Raw genomic sequence first — 22,158 nt, 5'->3', positions numbered from 1 at the left:
TCAGTTCTAGTAGTACATGTAATCGTTTCACCTTGAATATCTAGACCAAGGACAAAACGACGTCCATGACCATGGGGATATGCGAGCAGTACGCACTTCTTTGTACAACCGATGTCCACAAAATTGCACTGCATATCAGGGATGTAGATAAGGGTCGGTAGCCGGCAAAATAAACCGGCTCCTCTATAATTTCTTGTCGGCTATTTTTTCCCAAAATTCTTTGTTATAACCACTCTGTATCCAAATTCATTGATCTCAACCATAGATTTTACCGCCTACTTCTAACTTGACCTGCTACATTAAAATATCTACATCCTCGCATATTATGATATCTACTTCTAACTTGACCTGCTACATTAAATCATCTACATCCTCGCATATTATGATATCTACTTCTAACTTGACCTGCTACATTAAAAATATCTACATCCTCGCATATTATATGATATATATTATCTTATTCAGGGATCCAACTTAATAGTAGTCCTGTTTCCGCTGCCATCTGGCTACTTTAAGTCCTAGATATTTTTCTTTGTTCAACTAAGGATGTGTGACCTAAGAAACTTTGTCACAGGGAGTTGAAGATGATAGTGGCAAAACCCTGAGAAGTTATGAGTATATTTTCTGACAGAATGAAGCAAATATTTGGGGAATGATATTTATATGTGGGCAACCACAATTTATGAAACACAAGGGAAAAATAACGGCGATTTTGAACATTTTGATTGTCAAGCACTATCGAATGAATGACATATACTGTAATATCATGCTGTGGGAAAGCCAGGGTATAAATCCCATATATATTGTTTGAAAGCATTCAACTTGGCTTAAGTCTGGTACAGGTATTAACAGATATCATGACATGGGAAAGCCAGCGTATAAATCCCATATTTATTGTTTGAAAGCATTCAACTTGGCTTAAGTGTAGTACAGGTATTGGCTTGAAATTAACTTTTTTTCAGAGTCCTGTTGGGCTACTAATTTCAGAAATTGGTAGTCCATGGATGGTGATCAATACTAGAGTCCTATATTCCTGAACTAAAAACAGAGTTCCTCTATTGGAACTATGTGTGTTATTAAAATACTTTCATGTCCGTAAATCTTCCATTCTTTAAATCATTGCGTAATCATTGGTATTCTAAGTAGGCTACCAGCTGCAAATTATGGTAGCCCCATGACAAGAATTGGTAGTCTGTGGACATAGAACTACTGTTAATTTCAAACCCTGGTATATTATACGTCAAACTTCAAATTCTGCTCAGTTAAGGTTACTCTGGGGGATGTGCATTTAGTTTGATGGAATTACACAAAATCCATTTTATTATGAAATGTTTTATCACACATCCTAGTGGACATACAGAATTGGAAAATTACTAATTGCGTTACTTTTCTGAAATTACTGATAGTAACTTTTGTGGTAAAAACTTGAATTTAAACTCAAAGGCTTATCAAGATGACTATGGGGATGTGTGAACAGTGCAAATTAGGTGACAAAATCCATGTACTATATTATAATATCATGTCCTATGGGACATTAAAGTTATAAGAAAATAATTAATTGCATTATACTTTTGAAATGTGTAATTGTATAATGACAGAGAGCATGTACTTCACTTAAACCAATATATTAATACATGTTAGCTAATAAAACCTTTGCTAGGTTGGTATTGACTACGCCAAAGATCCTCTCAATCCATGCTTAGGGTGATCCTGTTTTTTAAAAATGTTTGTCATTACTTTTTCATGGCAACTATGGGTCGATTGGTCGATTTAAAAAAAAAGTAAAAAAATCAAAAAAAAAATCTTCATGTTTCTCTGCATCTCCTTTTCCTCCTCTCTATCTTCTTTTTATTGGATTCCTGGTAACAAGCCCTTTCCCAGCTTTTCTACGCAATCGTAATGTTTTCATAGATGTGCGTTGTCGTGATGTAGAACGACCGGAGTATATATTCCATATTTTTTGTTGAACCTGGCTTGTGCATGGTATAATAAAGATTATACTTCAATCTCTGTTGTTGTACATATTTGTATAGTGAAATTTATAAAGGTCAACACTCGAGATTCCATATTAGCTGTGCTGGTATATGATTCAGAAAATATTGATGGACATGACAATATGTTTTTCTATGGTATTACATTGGCATAATATAAGTTACAGTATAAATAATACAGGATTTAATCTATCCAAACATTGAATCTGTATGTCGACATATCATTTTCCATGTAACTAAAGGTGTATGAAAATGTGATATTAAATATTTCCATCTAATGTTATTAAACTTTCACTAGTTAACAAATTTAATCTATCTAAATTCTATTTTTATGGACATGAGAATAGGTGCATTCAGCCTAGCTGTAGATGTGTGGGACTAAAGGCTACAACATCCAAACTGATTTTTTAAATTTTTGCTCCATAGCTGTGACACATTGGTCTCAAATGCAATTCCTGTATAGACCATTATTGGTTGAATACATAACAAGACATATTTAAATCATGCTATCAGTTCACATGATGAATCCCTAATTAGGTGTCGTCATGGAAATGTATGCTAATAGTTTGCACATGCTGTGTATGGCAGGCGTGGCTTCCAAACCAGTGTGACTCTGCTATCATTGTAGACTTGCTGGATGGAGTGAAAATTCAAAAAAGCAAAATGAAAGTTTGGACGGAGCAAAAATTTAAAAAAAAGAAAACAAAAGTCAGTTTGGACGGCTACGAAAATATCAGTAAAATGTCAGTTTGGATGGAGCGAAAATATAAAAAATCAAAATGTCTGTTAGTACGATGGAAATAGTGTTGTAGCATTTTAGTCCTACACGTCTACAGGTAGGCTACATCCAGGTTTAAGTGTTGGTGAAAACTATAATTTACATTAGAAACAAAAAAGGAAAAAGTAATCATGAATCATTTTATTGTCCATGTAACTAAAGGTATTACAGTAAGAAAATATATAGGAACAAGCTTTTATTTGGAAAACTGTGGAGTGATTTTCATCCTCTTTTTGTCAGAGGAGTACAAATGTATTTGCTTGTATACAAAAAGTTGGGAAAAAGAAGATTAAGAATTTTGATTTCAGGGAGATTGGTCCATGAGGCATATTCTACCTTCATAGAGTAAGTGTTTCATAATCATATTCAGAAATGTTGTCAAAGCTGTACGTTGCAGATCCTGCCCAATTTCAGTTTCAGAAATGATGTCAAAAGTTGCACATTGCAGATCCTGCCTAGTTTCATTTTCAGAAGTGTTTTCAAAAGTTGCACATTGCAGATCCTGCCTAGTTTCATTGTCAGAAATATTGTCAAAAGTTGTACATCGCAGATCCTGCCCAGTTGTCATGTCATTTGTACTACAGTGTCATTGGCACCATTGTAGCCGTACAGTCAGGTTATCATCACCTAAACTCATACTTTCCTTGTTTCCCAGGAGACCTTTCTTCTTCATGTGCATGTAGTCCTGAGAAACCTTTCATAGATTTCTACTATGAGAATGGTCAAATTCTAAAAACACTTTATTTAAAATTCTGACTTAAACAGATGGTGCTAATCAAAGCAGTTTTCATTGTGCTCACCGAAAGCAGAAATGGAAGTTTTTTAGCCATGTATTTCTGTTACTATGGTAACATATTCATTAGGGATTTAAACAGATTTTTGACTTAATTAAATTTTCAGTTCAAGTGACATCCCATTTATATGTCTTATTCATTGGATTGGTTCATTTGACCTTTGACACAAGTTTTTGTCACATAAAGTCTACCAGGAGAGAAGACAGAAAGGACCGTTTAATTTTACCACTTAGCAAACAAATTGAAGAAAATGAACTCATTAAGTTATAACTCTGTGTGTGTGGGCAATGTCCTATGAAGATTCATCTTGACCATCTATATAGAAGGCGAATATGGTTGACACACTTATACTATGTGCTTGGGTTTACTGTGGTTAATGTGTGAACTGAATAGTTGTATAAACTGAGAGGTGAAAACTGAAGTTCTCTGTACATTCAGTCATGCTTTCAAGGTTTGGATTTAACTTCCAGACTTAGTACTTAGTGAACTGTGACTCTATAACTTGATTTCTGTTGGTCTAACAGACTACAACCCAGTGTCCACTCTAATGATAGCCAACTTTTGCTGTTGCGAGTCGAAATGAAACAAACTGGGATTTCTTGTGAGTCACCACATAGTAATAAGAGATAGGGGAACACCAAATGTTGATGCATCACTAGAAATTGTGTGTGTCAGTGGCACGTCAAATTGGCTTAGAGGGCACACTGGTCACCTCATATTAAGAGATAGGAGAACACCAAATTTTTGTGCATCACTAGAAATTGTGTGCGTCAGTGGCACGTCAAATTGGCTTAGAGGGCACACTGCTACCACCATATTAATTTGCAATTGGTTGTCCAGATGTGATGTTTAGTAGTCTGTGTCCTTGACCACAGCTAGTTAGATATCATAGCTCAGTGAACTCTTGCCACTACAACTTTCTTGTGATTTCTGTTGGTATAACAGACTGTATTAATTTGGTAGTCTAGATATGTGCTCAAGGGTACAGCAAATTTAGAGTCTTAATTTACACTCTTGTGCTGTAAGCTAAAATGTGGAAATCTAGTAAAATGTACAGTTTCCTCTACATTCAATGATTTTGCATAGTTTTCAAAATATTGTTTATGTGCTTTGGTACCTTTGTAACTAAACAGAGAGATTGAAATCTGGTAAGTGTAAAATAAAACCTTGTGACAGAAAGTGAAAATGATGCACAATGTAGTTTCTGCTGTAACATTAATTGTGTTCGGACTAATAATCTGCAGTTGCCCAGTTAATTTCTTTGAAGCTTAATAGCTGTCAAAAACTATTTGATTTTGAATTTATCCAAGACTGTATGACAAGTCTGCCTTGATCTACTAATTTAAGATTTAAGATTTTAGAGATTGCTTTTATGTTTTTATCTGTGTGTAGTGGTGAAAAAGTAGTTTTCACAATACTCAAAACAGAGTAAATTCTATTAGTTTGGTGGAGTTGGGAGGGTTGGGGGTGTGGGGGGGGGATTAACCAATTTCATTTTAACAGAATCTGTCTTTACCCCTAACTACATACATTTGTATATTTCTAAAGAATATTGTCAAATTGAGAAATGGAAGAATTGTCATTGTACATGTCTAGTAAAAATGTATGGCACTAAAATACATAGAGTGTCAATAAAAGAGCTATTTTTCCTCACTACATACTGGCTTTGTAGTCATAGCACTACATTATAGTACATACTACTACATACTGGCTTTGTAGTCGTAGCACTACTACTACATACTGGCTTTGTAGTCGTAGCACTACATTATAGTACATACTGGCTTTGTAGTCGTAGCACTACATTATAGTACTACGTACTGTTTTGAAATTGATTATGCTGTCTGAAACAATTATCAATTTGGCTAGTTAAGTTAGAACGGGTATTTTTTTAATCCTGTATTGAACTATTGATCTCACATGTATATACCTCTTTATGTTTCAAAATTGAACAATTGCTGTAAATGAATACAATCACTAGACATGCAACACCCGTGTGCAGTTTATCTATGACCCTTATGACAGTGATTATTTCTGGATCTACCCAAATTGTAATTCTTTATGTTATTAAATTGTTTAGATTATACAGCACTTTCCCAGTCTGTGCTCAAAGCACTTTACAATTATTACCCCTGGCACAGATCTATAGTGGCACAACGGCCAATTACTTCCTCAACTCCCTGGAGAGAATACAATCCATTGCAGTCTCTATAATTGCATATGATTAAAGCATTCACATTACAACCTCTATCCTACCAAGTCCCCAATTTTACAGCTGGGTTGACTGAGGCACAGTCATGGTTCAAATCTTTGCCAAGGACTTTAGTCATTCAGAAACAAATAGCAGTGATGGGGCTCGAACCTGCAGCCTACAGATTCAAAGCCGGTCACTCTAACCATTCGCCTATCACGACTCCACATATTTCCTAGTAGTAGTACTACTGTAGAATGATATTTTTTCATATAAAACCAGCGTAACCCAGAAAGACATTCAGATCTATTAGATGTTATTCCCCAATATTTTTTTTCGTTTAGCCAAGGAAAATACGAGTGACTTAAGGGGCCTAAATTGTCACTATGAGTCGCTAGACGAGTAGTAACAACCCTTAGGTCATGAGTATTTTCCAGCTGAATGAAGCAAATATTGGAGAATAACATAATTATACCAGAACCAAGTAATATCAAAGAAAAATTGGGAAATTAATGGTAATTTTGAACGTTTTGACTCACATTTCGAACACAGCAGAACCAGTGATGTAGACATGCATTGTTGTGCATATTTATGAAAGTATATATGACAAAAACCATGACTTTTTTCAAACCGAGGTTTAGTGTTTGCTGTGAAAGTCATAGTATAGGGAGATAGTTTCTAAGACAAATGTCTCCCTTCAACAGAAAGGCTTATTTATGAAAGTAACACATGACAAAAACCATGACATTTTTCAACCTGAATTTTAGTGTTTGCTACATGAAAGTAATACCCTGGTAGTACAGGGAGATAGTTTCTGAGACAAATGTCTCCCTTCAACAGACAGGCTTATTTATGAAAGTACACATGACAAAAACCATGACATTTTTCAACCTGAATTTTAGTGTTTGCTGTGAAAGTAATACCCCGGTAGTATAGGGAGTATTTCTGAGACAAATGTCTCCCTTCAACAGACAGGCTTATTTATGAAAGTACACATGACAAAAACCATGGCATTTTTCAAACCCAGCTTTTTAATAGTGTTTGCTGTTAAAGTACTAAGTATACTTTACTATGTCACCACAGAACATGAACCTATGTTATTTACTTTTTGAAGTGCATTAAGGACATGTACTTGTTAAAAATACTCACATTATCTAGTTTTGAAAACGTGCTCTTGCCAGGAATCACAAAACTGCTAGTGATGTACCTGCAAACAATGTTAAACTCTAAAATGACAGAAGTGTCCATGTTCATGTTACCTACTCAGGCTTAATTCTTGCATGCACGCATTTCAAAATATGAGAAAAAAATAGACTGTGTACATACCATGATGTTAAGATTTTAAGGAAATGTTGAATGGTTTTAATGTTTTAGCATATATTTTCATAGTTGTAGCGCGAGTGATGTGGAACGGCTAGCGAATAAATCACGTATTTTCAGTTCAAAATGTAACAACTGTGGCTTTTGTGTGGTAATGGTCAAACCCACACGGTTAATATCTAGCGGACTAATGCATCATCCATCATTCTTTTATAGTATGCTAAAAATAGAAAGTGTTTCTTGATCACCATAAATGTCTCCACTAAACTGCATAAAAGAACACAATACCAGACTGCGAAAAGTGAGAAAATCTAAGGTTATCAAAAGTGATATCGCAAAGAGATCAAAGTTGGCAGAGCAATGTTTGATTTCCCAGTAGGATTTATCGTTGTAAGGAAGGCTGTACTCTAATAGGTGTAATCTTAACTTAGATGTCCTTGGAGATTTCAAGTCTTTTCAGTTCCCACCAAGGCAAATCAAAAAGTGCAAATTGTCCAGTTTATACGCAATGTACTTAATCGGCTTGGAGACACATTGGTTGATGTGTATGTTATACCTGTATCAGGAGATAACAGTTTTGTTGAGGGCTATAAAAACTAAACCTATTGGGTGATTTGTTACATGTAAGATGGTAATCTCACCCCATATTCAGCCCACGTACTAATTGAAATAATGTGGAGAATAGATGCTGCTGATAAAACCATTGACATTTGGAAAAAATATTGCCTCTCTTTCTTTTCATTAAGTATGTTTTAAAATATATAAAACTCACGACGGTTTTATCAATATTTAGTCTCCCAAAGGGGAAACTATTACAGTGGGCTCTGTCTGTCCATAATTACGTCATTTCTGTGACATGCAATGTCCCATTTCATTCAAATCTGGTACAAAGGTGACATGCAATGTCCCATTTCATTCAAATCTGGCACAAAGGTGACATGCAATGTCCCATTTCATTCAAATCTGGTACAAAGGTGACATGCAATGTCCTATTTCATTCAAATCTGGTACAAAGGTGACATGTTATATGAGACTATTGTATGTTTATTACATTGTTTCATGACATATGCAAATTTGACCGAATAGCGACCATATTTGTGGTTAAGAAATCAATATAATATCACTTGTACTGGTAGTGACAAGGTCCCTTAGGTCACTTGTATTTTCCTTTGCAGAACAAACAAAAATATATTGGAGAATAACATCTAAGTAGTTTATACAGTGAGAGCTCTAACTTCTTTCATTAATTTATTAATGATAAAATTTAATACAAACAGTTTCCTAAAGTCTGTTGTCATGAACTGGCGGACTGTTTGTGTTTTTGCAAACATTTGGAAATGCCAGTAACATGGGAGGAAATCTTCCAAAACAAGTTGCATACATTTCCATGCCTTGTCTCATAATTTTGATGGGAAACCCTGGTGAAATACATGGGAAACTTATGTACGAGAATGGGAAACCCTGGTGAAATACATGGGAAACTTATGTATGAGAATGGGAAACCCTGGTGAAATACATGGGAAACTTATGTATGAGAATGGGAAACCCTGGTGAAATACATGGGAAATTTATGTACGAGAATGGGAAACCCTGGTGAAATATATGGGAAACTTATGTACGAGATTCTCAAATATATTTACCTGCTTAGAGGTGAGATCAATAGTTCAATGTAGGATAAAAAACTAAATTCATGTACTTAGACCTCAGATCCCCCACCCCACTTCTAGCTAAATTGGCCAAACTGCACAATCAATTTCAAATCAGTATGTAGTAGTAGTATGTAGTGCTATGAATATAAAGCCAGTATGTAGTGAGTAAAGAAGAGTTCTTTTGTTGACACTTTATTTTACTTTTAATAGTGCCACACTATAACAAAAATTCTTCCATTTCTCAATTTTATATAGAAAATATCCATTAAAAGTAAAATTGATTTTTTAGAATGAGAACTAAAATGGCTCAACCTACCCCCAAAGTACAAGAATTTAGTTTTGTTATCCTATATTGAACTATTGATCTTGCCACTTAATGTTCTAATTCTGCTTCTGATAATATTTTCAGAATTATGTTGTTAAACCTGTGGTGTAAGTGTTGTGTCACTACACATCTGTGACTCATAGTGTGAAGTCAGTCGTGTTTCCTGCAGAGATGAAAGGCACAGAAAATATCGTTAAGTAATTTCTCAGAGTATATAAAATAATCTACACGTAAGTCGCAATATGGCACCACCTCGTCTCCCTTGTATAGGGATATTAAATGTAATAGCTAATTGAATTCTATTTACTGGTCAGAGCTCTCTGTTTTAATTCTGGGTTGAGATTAATGGCTATTTGAATGCATTATGACATGATAGTGCTTTTAGCTAAAAAGCCATTTACAGGTTTCATAAATATATAGCAATGTAGATAAGGAGTAATTTACAACTTTGCTAATATTTGTAACCTCGTCAAATTTAGTCATAAAAAATTTCAAATACAGATTTTTCTTTTTGCTTGAAATGTTATAATCATTTCAATGCTTTTATATTTGTCATTTGTTTGGCTTCTTTGAATCTCATGTTTCTCATACCCTGTAATCAGTGTGTCCTTTAATGATAGTCAAATTTTGTTGTTACAAGTCAAAATGATCAAAACTGTGATTTCTTGGGAGTCACCACATAGTAAGAAATAGGGGAACACCAAATTTTGGTGTGTCACTAGAAATTGTGTGCATCAGTGGCACATCAAATTGGCTTAGAGAGCACACTGGTCACCACATAGTAAGAGATAGGTGAACACCAAATTTTTGTGTTGTGAGTCAAAATGATAAAAACTGTGTTTTCTTGGGAGTCACCACAGAGTAAGAGATAGGGGAACACCAAATTTTGGTGCGTCACTAGAAATTGTGTGCATCAGTGGTACAAATTGGCTTAGAGCGCACACTGGTCACCACATAGTAAGAGATAGGTGAACACCAAATTTTGGTGTTGTGAGTCAAAATGATAAAAACTGTGTTTTCTTGGGAGTCACCGCATAGTAAGAGATAAGGGAACACCAAATTTTGGTGTGTCACTAGAAATTGTGTGCATCAGTGGTACAAATTGGCTTAGAGCGCACACTGCATGGTCACCACATAGTAAGAGATAGGTGAACACCAAATTTTGGTGTTGTGAGTCAAAATGATAAAAACTGTGTTTTCTTGGGAGTCACCACATAGTAAGAGATAGGAGAACACCAAATTTTGTTGCGTCACTAGAAATTGTGTGCATCAGTGGTACAAATTGGCTTAGAGAGCACACTGGTCACCACATAGTAAGAGATAGGTGAACACCAAATTTTGGTGTTGTGAGTCAAAATGATAAAAACTGTGTTTTCTTGGGAGTCACCACATAGTAAGAGATAGGGGAACACCAAATTTTGGTGCGTCACTAGAAATTGTGTGCATCAGTGGTACAAATTGGCTTAGAGAGCACACTGGTCACCACATAGTAAGAGATAGGTGAACACCAAATTTTGGTGTTGTGAGTCAAAATGATAAAAACTGTGTTTTCTTGGGAGTCACCACATAGTAAGAGATAGGTAAACACCAAATTTTGGTGTGTCAATATTTTGTTGTTTTGAAGCCTGTGACAATCACAACACTTTTCAAAAAAATCGTATTTTATAATGGGAATATCAAATAAATATAATAGCTAAAATATTAGATAAAATCATTGAAATGCCAAACCTGAATAATTATGTATCAGTTGTCTGTAATAATTATCTTATTTATAGGCCAATTCATTGACCTTTTTATTTGCCTCTAAGAAATAACTTCTGTCATTTGATAAAAGATTTTATGAAATACAAGCTGGGTTTTGCCCTTTGGCAGTGCTTTTCAAAAAAGATACGGAAATATAATTGTTTCTTCTAGTTTCAAATCATAGTTTCCATGAAAAATGACACCTGATAATTTTTTCTCAAATAGAATTGACTCCAAGTGATAGAGGTTGCCTCTTTGAGTTTGAGTCACTGAATACATATGGTTGAATGATAACAGATGTCACAGAATACCGTGTAGTTTGTTAGGACAAACCCCCTCCCCCTCCCCTTAAAAAACATTCACAAATGTGACATTGACATGTATCTGTGTAATCTGTGCTCCACACTTATGGAACAGTTTGCCGGCACAACTCAGGGCAGTTCAATCACTGGAAAATTTTAAACAAATGTTGAAAATATTTCTTTTTAAGTCATTTTATTATTAAGTATAGTCAGTGCTCCTGCTTTTGTAATTTCTCCTTTTATTAATGTGTATCGCGAGTTTTTGAATCCAGAATTAATTTTGACCAGTGTTTGTATATGTTTAACTCTTTTTTTTCCAATCAGTTTTTAATCAAGCATTATTTTTATCAGTGTTTGTATACTTTTAACTGTCTCTTTTTCCGTTTTTTTTTTCTTTAAATGGTCTTTGAAGCGCATTGAGACTTTTTAAAAATGTAATGCGCTATAGAAGAAATAAAGATTATGATTATTATTATATATGATGTAAACCATGATGAAAATTGTGGTGATCACACCACAATGATCGCTGTAATAAATGTAAAACATGATGGTAAACACATTAAAATACTACCAGAAACTCGGCACTGTATATTACATAGCAGTGAATTTTAATCAACTTCTGAATGTCTCAGTAGTAAATACAGAACCTGTTATTATTGAAGGAGTGAAAGTTTTCAAAATTTGGTTAGAAGTGCGAAAATGAAGTTCAGCAATCGCATTGACGCCTGAGACCCCCTCCCCTTTAAACAAACGAAATTCGCGTATTGAGCTTGTGTGACATTGTGCAATCGTCCTTAAACTTTAATGTGTGAAGCATGTGGAGAGGATTTATTCAATCTTCTCATGTGCATATTAAATATTTACAAAGGCAAACAATTTTCAGACATTTTTCGGTGTCCAAGTAAAATTTGTAGGACTTCTTGGTTTCCAAACTGTTTGATGAAAAATGTATACAAAACCCATTTGTAGGTCTTTTCAGATGTGTCAGTGTTCATACAAAAACATCACATGCAGTTTCTGAACTGTTGACTTTTTAATGAAAAATGTATACAAAATAGGCAACTCATTTTTAGCTCTTTTCAGATGTTTTGGTGTCAATGTTTTTAGAATACACTTTCCAAACCTTTCAACTCTTTCATGACAAACGCAACCAAATTTTAAATCTTTTCAAATGATGTCTGAGACTGGCATAATTGTCAAAAAAAAATTGATTGAATGTGTTGGCAAAGTATCTCATGTGAATTAGATTGAGATTTAATTGCAGCGTACGGCAAATCGATGAGTTTACCTTTTATCTGCTAGAGTGACTTTCAGATGTAGAATCTTATTTCTTTGGCAGTATTCATTGTACTACAGCTTGCTCTAAACCTAAGTAAATTCACACAAGTATGAAAAGCTAATATTGAAAATTGACTCTCCAGGTCTCCAAAGGATGTCGTGATCAATCATGTATTCCCACAAGGTAAAGTAACACTATTGTGTTCCAGTCTTGCTACGCTTAAATGAAAACAAATCACAATCTGTGTTATAGTTTTCCCCATGGCACAATTCCTTGGTCAATAGCTTCGTTTTAGGTATATGACTAATTCCCTGGGAAAATTTGCAAGCTTTTTAGACTGCTCAACTTAGGCGTATTAAAAAAATTTGCAAGCTTTTTAGACTGCTCAACTTAGGCCTATTAAAAAAATTTGCAAGCTTTTTAGACTGCTCAACTTAGGCCTATTAAAAAAAAATATGTGGTTCCAATTACGCTCAATTTTAGAATAGGTAGGGTAGGTAGATTTTTTATTTTTATTTTATTAGGAATTTTTTTCATGTGAAAAACTAAGTATATTCAGGTAGTTAGTTGTGTTTTCCATTGTTTTCCATATGGTCTCTACATGTTATTGGTTTCTTCTTCCATAAAATCTGCCTACCATACCTATTCTAAAATTGAGCGTAATCGGAACCACATAATTTTCTTTTTAGACCTTATGATGTAAATTTTAGTGTGTATTTAGACCTGAAATATAGGAAATAAAAATTATACTAATAAAGAAAAATATAACTGAACATGATAAGACATTCTATGTATAAAAAGGTCTTTATACCGTACACAAGCCAAGTTGAATGCATTTGAACAAAAAATATGAAATTTATACCCCAGACATTCTACGTCACTGCAATGCATGTCAACATCATTGCTTCTGTGGTGCTCAAAATATTCTTTGCTATTATTTTCCCACTTTTCGTAAATTGTGCTTAGGCGTAAAAAAAAAATATTTGTGCAGTTCCGATTACATTCAATTTTAAAATAGGTGGGGTAGATAGATTTTTTATTTTATTTTGTTATATATTTTCTCATGTGTCAGTGTCTAGTTCAGGTTTTCCATTGTTTTCCAAATGGTGTCTGTGTTGTTTATTTCTTCCTATCAGACATACAACCATTACAGATTGGAAGAATAGTTTTATATTGTCTTTTTTAAGTTGATGTCAGTTTCCACATCCACTATTTCTTGCAAGACTTCATGATTTTCATGATTTTATTATTATTTTTCTCGAATACGTAAAAAAAAGTTTAGGATCGGCGTGATAAACTAGGTAGGGTCGGAAACCGGAACCAAACAACTTTTTTATTTGGCCTTATAGTTACAATTAAACCTTAGGGTATATAATTATATTAGTAATTAACCTCAATATTTCTCTTTATTCTGCTGGAAAATATTCATGACTTTAGTGTTTTGTCACTTTATCTTTCAACTTATGTTGACAAGGCCCCTTAGGTTACTCATCTTTTTGTTGGCTGAACCAAGAATAACATTGGGGAATATGAGTCAGTAGATAGTAGTGACAACCCTTTTGGTCACAAGTATTACTGGCTGAATAAAGACAAATATTGGGGAATATTATAATTATACCTCCAAACATAATTGGGAAAATAATGGTGATTTGGAACATTTGAACTCAAATTTTGAGTACTGCAGAACCAGTGACGTAGACATGGGTTGTTGTGATGTAGAACAACCGGGATATATAATCCATATTTTCTGTTCAAGGACAATAACTTGGCTTGTGCATAGTATAATATCTAATTTACAGTATAAGTATATTTTTTAATGTTTCCGGTAGTTAAAGTGTTATCATCAGATGCAAGATATGAATTTAATGATCCGTGAATACTGAAGTAACTACTTTGAATTGCCTTGTAACTTTGATAATATCATAACTAATCAAAGCCCATAAGCTCATGCAGGGTAGATTCATTTGTGACCGGCTACCTGGGCTGCCTCACAATGATATTGTACCGGTAGATAGCACCCTCTGTGTGGAGAATGCACATAGTATATAGAATGCGCATGTGTAGTCATTGCGTTGCAATGCATCCTTGGGTAAAACCACACAAAAAAATCACATAGTATATAGGACGCACATGTGTACTAGTCACTGAGCCGCTACGCAAGCTATGAAGTGAAAATATCTAAAAATAAAGTTATGTGTATTTAAAACAGATTATCAAATACCCAGTATTTCTACCAATTATAATTCAATAGAGAACGAACGTGAACCTGTACAATAATTTTCTTTGTCGTGCCCAGGAATGCTTACCCAAATACAGCAAGTGACGAGCTTGTTAATATCAATTCAGGGATTTCACTTTGATTTTGGTATCAATATCATTTTATCATTACATTTTTCTCGTATGAAATGATATTTCACTATCAATTTATGTTATGTGATGTCAAATGTATCTGTGCCACTACATAGGATATTTATGGTGAAACCTTTACGGCTCAGATCAATTACTCTCATGGCTTCTAGGTCCTACAGTTGGGCCCTAGGCAGTGTGCCCTTTAATGATAGCCAAATTTTGTTGTTGTGAGTCAAAATAAGAAAAGCTGGGATTTCTTGTGCGTCATCACATAATAAGAAATAGGGGAACACCAAATTTTGGTACGTCACTAGAAATTGTGTGTGTCAGTGGTACATCATATTGGCTTAAAGGGCACACTGTCAGTGGGGCATCATATTTGCTTAGAGGGCACACTGTCAGTGGGGCATCATATTTGCTTAGAGGGCACACTGTCAGTGGGGCATCATATTTGCTTTGAGGGCACACTGTCAGTGGGGCATCATATTTGCTTTGAGGGCACACTGTCAGTGGTGCATCATATTGGCTTAAAGGGCACACTGTCAGTGGGGCATCATATTGGCTTAGAGGGCACACTGGTCCTAGGCATCTAACATATAACCTTGATCTACATAAATCCATATCTGGGCTATACAGATGATCCCAACCACTGAGAGGCTATATAACCTTGATCTACAAAAATCCATATCTGGGCTATACAGATGATCCCAACCACTGAGAGGCTATATAACCTTGATCTACATAAATCCATATCTGGGCTATACAGATGATCCCAACCACTGAGAGGCTATATAACCTTGATCTACAAAAATCCATATCTGGGCTATACAGATGATCCCAACCACTGAGAGGCTATATAACCTTGATCTACATAAATCCATATCTGGGCTGTACAGATGATCCCAACCACTGAGAGGCTATATAACCTTGATCTACATAAATCCATATCTGGGCAATACAGATGATCCCAACCACTGAGAGGCTATATAATAACCTTGATCTACATAAATCCATATCTGGGCTATACAGATGATCCCAACCACTGAGAGGCTGATATTGGTTTAAAATTTAGGAGTGAAAAAAAAAGTTTTCTGATAGAAAAAGTTGGTCCTAAGAATATTTTGATTGATTTAATCGTGATGGCTCCAATGATAAGATACAAGTAGTGCTCCTCCAAGACGTAAGGATTCAACATTAAAGTGTAAAAAAACAGCTATCAGGCACAGTTATAGAAAAAGTTGGTGCAGAACGAAATTGTGATTTAATCATGATGGGTCCAATGATAAGAAACAAGTAGTACTCATCCAAAACTAAGGATTCAGCATTGAGATTCAAAGCCCACTTCAGAGTACATGTAGGATTGACATTTAGGTGTGAAAAACAGCTGTCTGGCAGAGATTTAGAAAAACTTGGTGCAGCACAAAAGAATGATTTCTATGGCTCCTGGGAAAACATAGGCCATGGGATCAAAACATTGGGGTCAAAGTTGAATGAACTAATTTGAAATCAATTGAACTTTCATCAGATTTCCCCTTTCTGTTAGCAATTTTTGTATACCATGAATGGAAACGGATTTATACTATTAATAATATAGTAATGTTCTAAGATACTGAAATTATACTGTTATTAACGTTTTGATGAAATGAAAAAAAATGATATATGCTCTTATATGAGATTTGCATGTGTTCAAGTTTTAGTGCATGTTCAGTATTATTTCATTGTTAATCTAAGGAAGCTCCCATTTTCTCTCTATGGGCAGAAAGGAAAAAAAATCACCAATTTAATTCCTCTCTCTTCCAGGGTTATTTGTTTGTACACAAAATAAAACACAAATTGTGAAAAACAGGATTAAAGACAACTTGACCAAAACTTTTTGAAACTTTGTGAAATTAAATTTGTAGGTATTTGGTATTTTTTTCATTTATAGTAAATGACTTATGAATGAGTATAAAGAGATGAGTTGAAGTTTTGACAAATAATTTTATAACCCCCCCCCCCCCCCCCATTTGCTCTTTCAAGTGTCATGCACTAGCTTCTTTGATAACGTAACTGAAAAATATGGCACCCGCTAAATTTATAGGAATGTTGTCAGTGAAACTTTGCTGGTTTGCAACTGAATGTGTTTTAATTGTTGTACTATACCCTAGATAGTCTGGGTACTGTTCAGGAATTTTTTCGGTGGTTCTCTTTGACAATCCTACAATTACCATTAGTATGTGGGTGAAAGATGTTGTGATCCTGTGAGTAGTGTGTCAAGGACCAGGACCACTTAATGCCAATCACTTTTACCCAATTACCTCCTGAATGTAGAAACACCATTTGTCCTCACGTATGTCACTCACCCTGTATTGTACTGTGGCATAATAAGGACTGGTACAGTCTTAGTGTTTTTGCTATTAAAGGGCTGGGAACCCCAGTAACATGAAGAGGGAATCTAGCTGGTAAAATTGGCATACCGGTATATTGTACCTTATTGTTGGTGGGGAACCCTGGTAAAATGACTAGGGAATTCACCTACCTACCACCCTTAACAAAAACACTGGTAGGGAACCCTGTCAAAATGACTGGGGAACTCAGGTAGATTTTACCTACTTACCACCCTTAACAAAAACACTTGTAGGGAACCCTAGTAAAATGACTGGGGAACTCAGGTAGATTTTACCTACTTGCCACCCTTAACAAAAACACTGGTAGGGAACCCTGGTAAAATGACAGGGTATTAACTCAGGTAGATTTTACCTACTTACCACATCAACAAAACTACTGAATCTGCATGAATTTGCTGAATTTTTTATAAGCCGAGTTTTTCCATTTGAAGTTTATACATGCAAAATGCATTTAAAAATACATATATAGAATATTTTAAATGTATCAAGGTTGGAATCTTGACCAGATGTTCTTCTCATATTCTAGGACTATCTCATATACATGTAATTACATTGTGAACTTAATGAACAGGTAATAGTCTATACCTTCAGAGGGTTAGTAAGGTTAACAACAACAACAACAACAGCAACAACAACAACAACAACAACAGCAACAACAACAACAACAACAACAACATAATTAACTTTTGGAAAAACAGTCACTGTTATAGTAATATTTACAACACATTCTGTTCAAACGCACTAAAGAAATTAGAAATGATTTTGTAGTAGGTAATATATATATGTATATAAAGTGTAGCACATAGGTGAGTATTACTGTATGTATAATTTCGTTTTGACTCGAATTTATGTGAAGACACATAATCTATGCTATGGCCAGCAGATGAAAAACCCAGTAGAATGTTGTATGCAACAGTTTTACTGATATTCCTTGAACCACTGTATCAAGATTAAAAGTTTGTCGACCGAAAGACCTGTCACTCAACCTTTCCACAACAAGCATCACATTGTGGTATTGTGCAAAGTACTCCACCAATTTATGTCTGGTTCTTTAGTACGTAGTGTTGTCGCTGCTATATCATTTATAGTCAGACAAAGACCAGATCGTTCTTTTCGTCCCCTAGTGTTTTCATGTATACTGCTGTCACTGTCATGTCATTTATTGTCGGATAATAGCATGATCTTTATTTCCGTCCCCTGCCAACTCTTTGTCACCTGTTGCTGAAAATGACAGCTGTTTAATAGAACTGGTATAAAACACAATTTTCTATTGATGTTGCTTATGTCTACATTCTTCTCATAGTTGTAGAATAGTAAACGTTTCCATAGAAACCATATTATGTTTGAGTTTATCATTGATAACAGGGGTATTAGATTAAATCTGTATGATCTAACTTAATTGGTAAATCATAGCTGGGTAATGGCCATCCACATGTTAAGATGAAATGTGCCTCAAAAATAAACTATTTAAACTTTTGCTGCTACTTTATTCAAGAAAAGTCCATCCCATTCTCATTTAAAATCATGAAAAAAATTCAGGCGTCACCATAAATTTTTTTAAAATATAGGTCAAAATGTTATCAAAATTACTAATCATATGGCCACCAAATAATGTGTTATTTACTCCATGGGAAAATATAAGATTTCCTTAAAAACAAGATGAATTTCTTTATTGTTTCAAAAAGACGGGAAGCAGACATTCATATTGCAATGTTGGCGAGATTAGGGACTCATACTCATAGTGACAAGGCCCCTTAGGTCACTCATATCTTCCTTGGTTGAACGAAGAAAACTATTGGGGAATAATATCTAATTATCCTGTAAATTTTGTTCATTCAGCCAAAGATGATATGAGTGACCTAAGGGGCCTTGTCACTACGAGTGGAAGGTATAACAAAAGTAACCACCAAATACCATTAAGTTACAGACTTGACCCCTTTTATTAAAATATGTCGTCATACATGTATGATACTAATTAAATTTGTCTTTGTTTTTTTCACAGACTACACTTCAGTAACAGTGAGCCGAAGCTGGAAGTACGGTATTTTACACAGACAGGTATGTTTTTTATGTGACCACAACAGTTTTCATCATAGTTTACATCATATGTATTCATATTTGATGTCAGCACTTGTGAGCATTCCTTTAGGGGGAGGGGGGGTTTGACCTAAATGAACGTTGTTCATTTGTTGAGCTTGTGCGACACTGTGCGGTCGTCCCTAAACCATTGATAGTTACTAGAATGATTGAAAGCAGACACATCTTGAATGCTAAATGTATTTGATAAAACTGCAGACAGTTAGGATTAAGGTACATATAACGGAAGTCAACAAGATATAGAACTGTCAGAGTTGTAGCACAGTCTGAAACAACCTTGGAAAACTTTTAATGCACTAGGGTCAATAAACTTTGTATCATACAGTATTTGATGATACAGCTGGTTTAATGTACATACACACACACACAATTTGATAAGATGTCAAATCAAATTTATGAAAGGATTATCTTGTTTTTATTTTCTAGATTAGCTTGTTTAGTTTAGGTTATTAGAGTTTCTAGATTAGCTTGTTTATATTTTCTAGACTTGCTTAGATTAGCTTGTTTAGTTAGGTTAATAGAGTTTGTAGATTATCTTGTTTATATTTTCTAGATTATCTTGTTTTTATTTTCTAGATTAGCTTGTTTAGTTTAGGTTATTAGAGTTTCTAGATTATCTTGTTTTCATTTTCTAGATTAGCTTGTCTAGAGGTTCTAGATTAGGTTGTCAGAAATTCTAGATTAGCTTGTTTAGATTTTCTAGATCAGCGTGTCTAGAGTTTCTAGATTAGCTTGCCAGAAATTCTAGATCAGCTTGTCTAGAGTTTCTAGATCAGCTTGTCTAGAGTTTCTAGATTAGCTTGTTTAGATTGATTATGATCTTATAGATGTACTTGATGTAGCTTGTATCGATTTCCATATTAGTTTGTTTGGATTTCTAGATTAGCATGTTGAGAGGTTCTAGATTAGCTTGTTGAGAGGTTCTAGATTAGCTTGTTTAGATTTTCTCACCATATACTACATAATTATGTATCTCCAGGTACCATGTTTCGCAATATACCGGTATACAGATTAAGTTACATTATGCCTTTAGGGCTTGGCTGGGTCTCTATTCCTCACCAATGTAATCAGAGTAACCTGTTCCAAATCAAGTTTCTAATCTAGTAAAGGACTGCCTTGTTGGTTTATCCATCTGTTATTTAAATTGCTGAGTAGTTCAATTCTTACATGCATGTCTTGGAGTTAGTGTTCCCCCTAGGTGTATACATATGCATTAGTTGCACAATGTCTTCATCTACTCTTTCAGTTAAATGTAATATTTTCAGATTTCAAATCAAGTTTAATCTAGTAAAAGGACTGCCTTGTTGGTTTATCCATCTGTTATTTAAATCAGTTTGATTAGTTCGAGTAGTTCGATTCTCAGATTCATGCCTTGGGGTTAGTGTTTTCGCTAAGGTGGATACATACACGTTGGTTGCACAATGTTTGCATCTACCCTTGCCGTTAGATGTAATGTTTTTGTTTTTGTTAAGCATTTAACTAGTAAAGGACTGCCTTGTTGGTTTACCCATCTGTTATTTAAATTGCTGAGTAGTTTGATTGTTACATGCACACCTTTGGGTTAGTGTTCACGTTAAGGTGTATATGTAAGCTAGTTGCACAATGTCCTTGTCTACTCTTGCAGTTAAATTGTGCAACTTTGTATCCAAACATTTACAAGGAAATAGAATATAAATAAGAGAAAATACAAACCAATTTACAATATCACTTCAAACAGTGTCGCAAACATTATTGTTAGTGCATCAGTATGCAACAGTGTCGCAAACATTATTGTTAGTGCATCAGTATGCAACAGTGTCGCAAACATTATTGTTAGTGCATCAGTATGCAACAGTGTTGCAACGATTAATTTTAGTGGATCAGTATGCAACAGTGTTGCAGACATTAACATTAGTGCATCAGTATGCAACAGTGTTACAAACATTAATATTAGTGCATCAGTATGCAACAGTGTTACAAACATTAATATTAGTGCATCAGTATGCAACAGTGTTGCAAACATTAATACTAGTGCATCCGTATGCAACAGTGTTACAAACATTAATACTAGTGCATCAGTATGCAACAGTGTTACAAACATTAATATTAGTGCATCAGTATGCAACAGTGTTACAAACATTAATATTAGTGCATCAGTATGCAACAGTGTTACAAACATTAATATTAGTGCATCAGTATGCAACAGTGTTACAAACATTAATATTAGTGCATCAGTATGCAACAGTGTTACAAACATTAATATTAGTGCATCAGTATGCAACAGTGTTACAAACATTAATATTAGTGCATCAGTATGCAACAGTGTTACAAACATTAATACTAGTGCATCAGTATGCAACAGTGTTACAGGCATTGATATTAGTGCATCAGTATGCAAGTGTTACAAACATTAATATTAGTGCATCAGTATGCAACAGTGTTACAAACATTAATACTAGTGCATCAGTATGCAACAGTGTTACAGGCATTGATATTAGTGCATCAGTATGCAACAGTGTTACAAACATTAATATTAGTGCATCAGTATGCAACAGTGTTACAAACATTAATATTAGTGCATCAGTATGGAACAGTGTTGCAAACATTAATACTAGTGCATCAGTATGAATAATAGAAAAAACAAGATCATTTGCAACAGTGTTGCAAATATTAATGTTTATCCATCCATATGTTTAGAAGGGGCGGAGTCTAATTAAGCTACATTATTCAGCTGTTCTTAGAAAGACGTTTTTTCAGGAAATAGAAAAACTGTTGCAGTGATAAGCAAGGATGATTTCTATTGGTTGATACATTAGGTTCATTGGAGGTTGCATTGTAAAAGTTTAAAAAATGAATTACTGTCGAAGTGATAAACTAGGATGATTTCTATTGGTTGATACATTGGGTTCATTGGAGGTTGCTTTGTAAAAGTGTAAAAAGTGAATTAATGTCGAAGTGATAAGCAAGGATGATTTCT

General features: G+C 34.6%; 1 protein-coding gene across 1 annotated transcript in view; it reads left to right on the top strand.

Annotated features, from left to right (window-relative positions):
- The window catches only part of LOC144452865 (excitatory amino acid transporter-like), a 127,665-nt gene that overhangs the window by 21,571 nt on the left and 83,936 nt on the right, over window positions 1–22,158 (top strand). The window contains exon 2 of the mRNA XM_078144054.1: window positions 19,108–19,163. The gene's annotated coding sequence lies outside the window, so the exon portion shown is untranslated. The remainder of the gene's footprint in view (window positions 1–19,107; window positions 19,164–22,158) is intronic.

This window comes from Glandiceps talaboti, chromosome 23 (assembly GCF_964340395.1).
Source record: "Glandiceps talaboti chromosome 23, keGlaTala1.1, whole genome shotgun sequence".
Taxonomy (NCBI): Eukaryota; Metazoa; Hemichordata; class Enteropneusta; family Spengelidae; genus Glandiceps; species Glandiceps talaboti.
The sequence above is the reverse complement of the archived record's forward strand: the minus strand, read 5'-3'. Positions and strand labels throughout refer to the sequence as shown.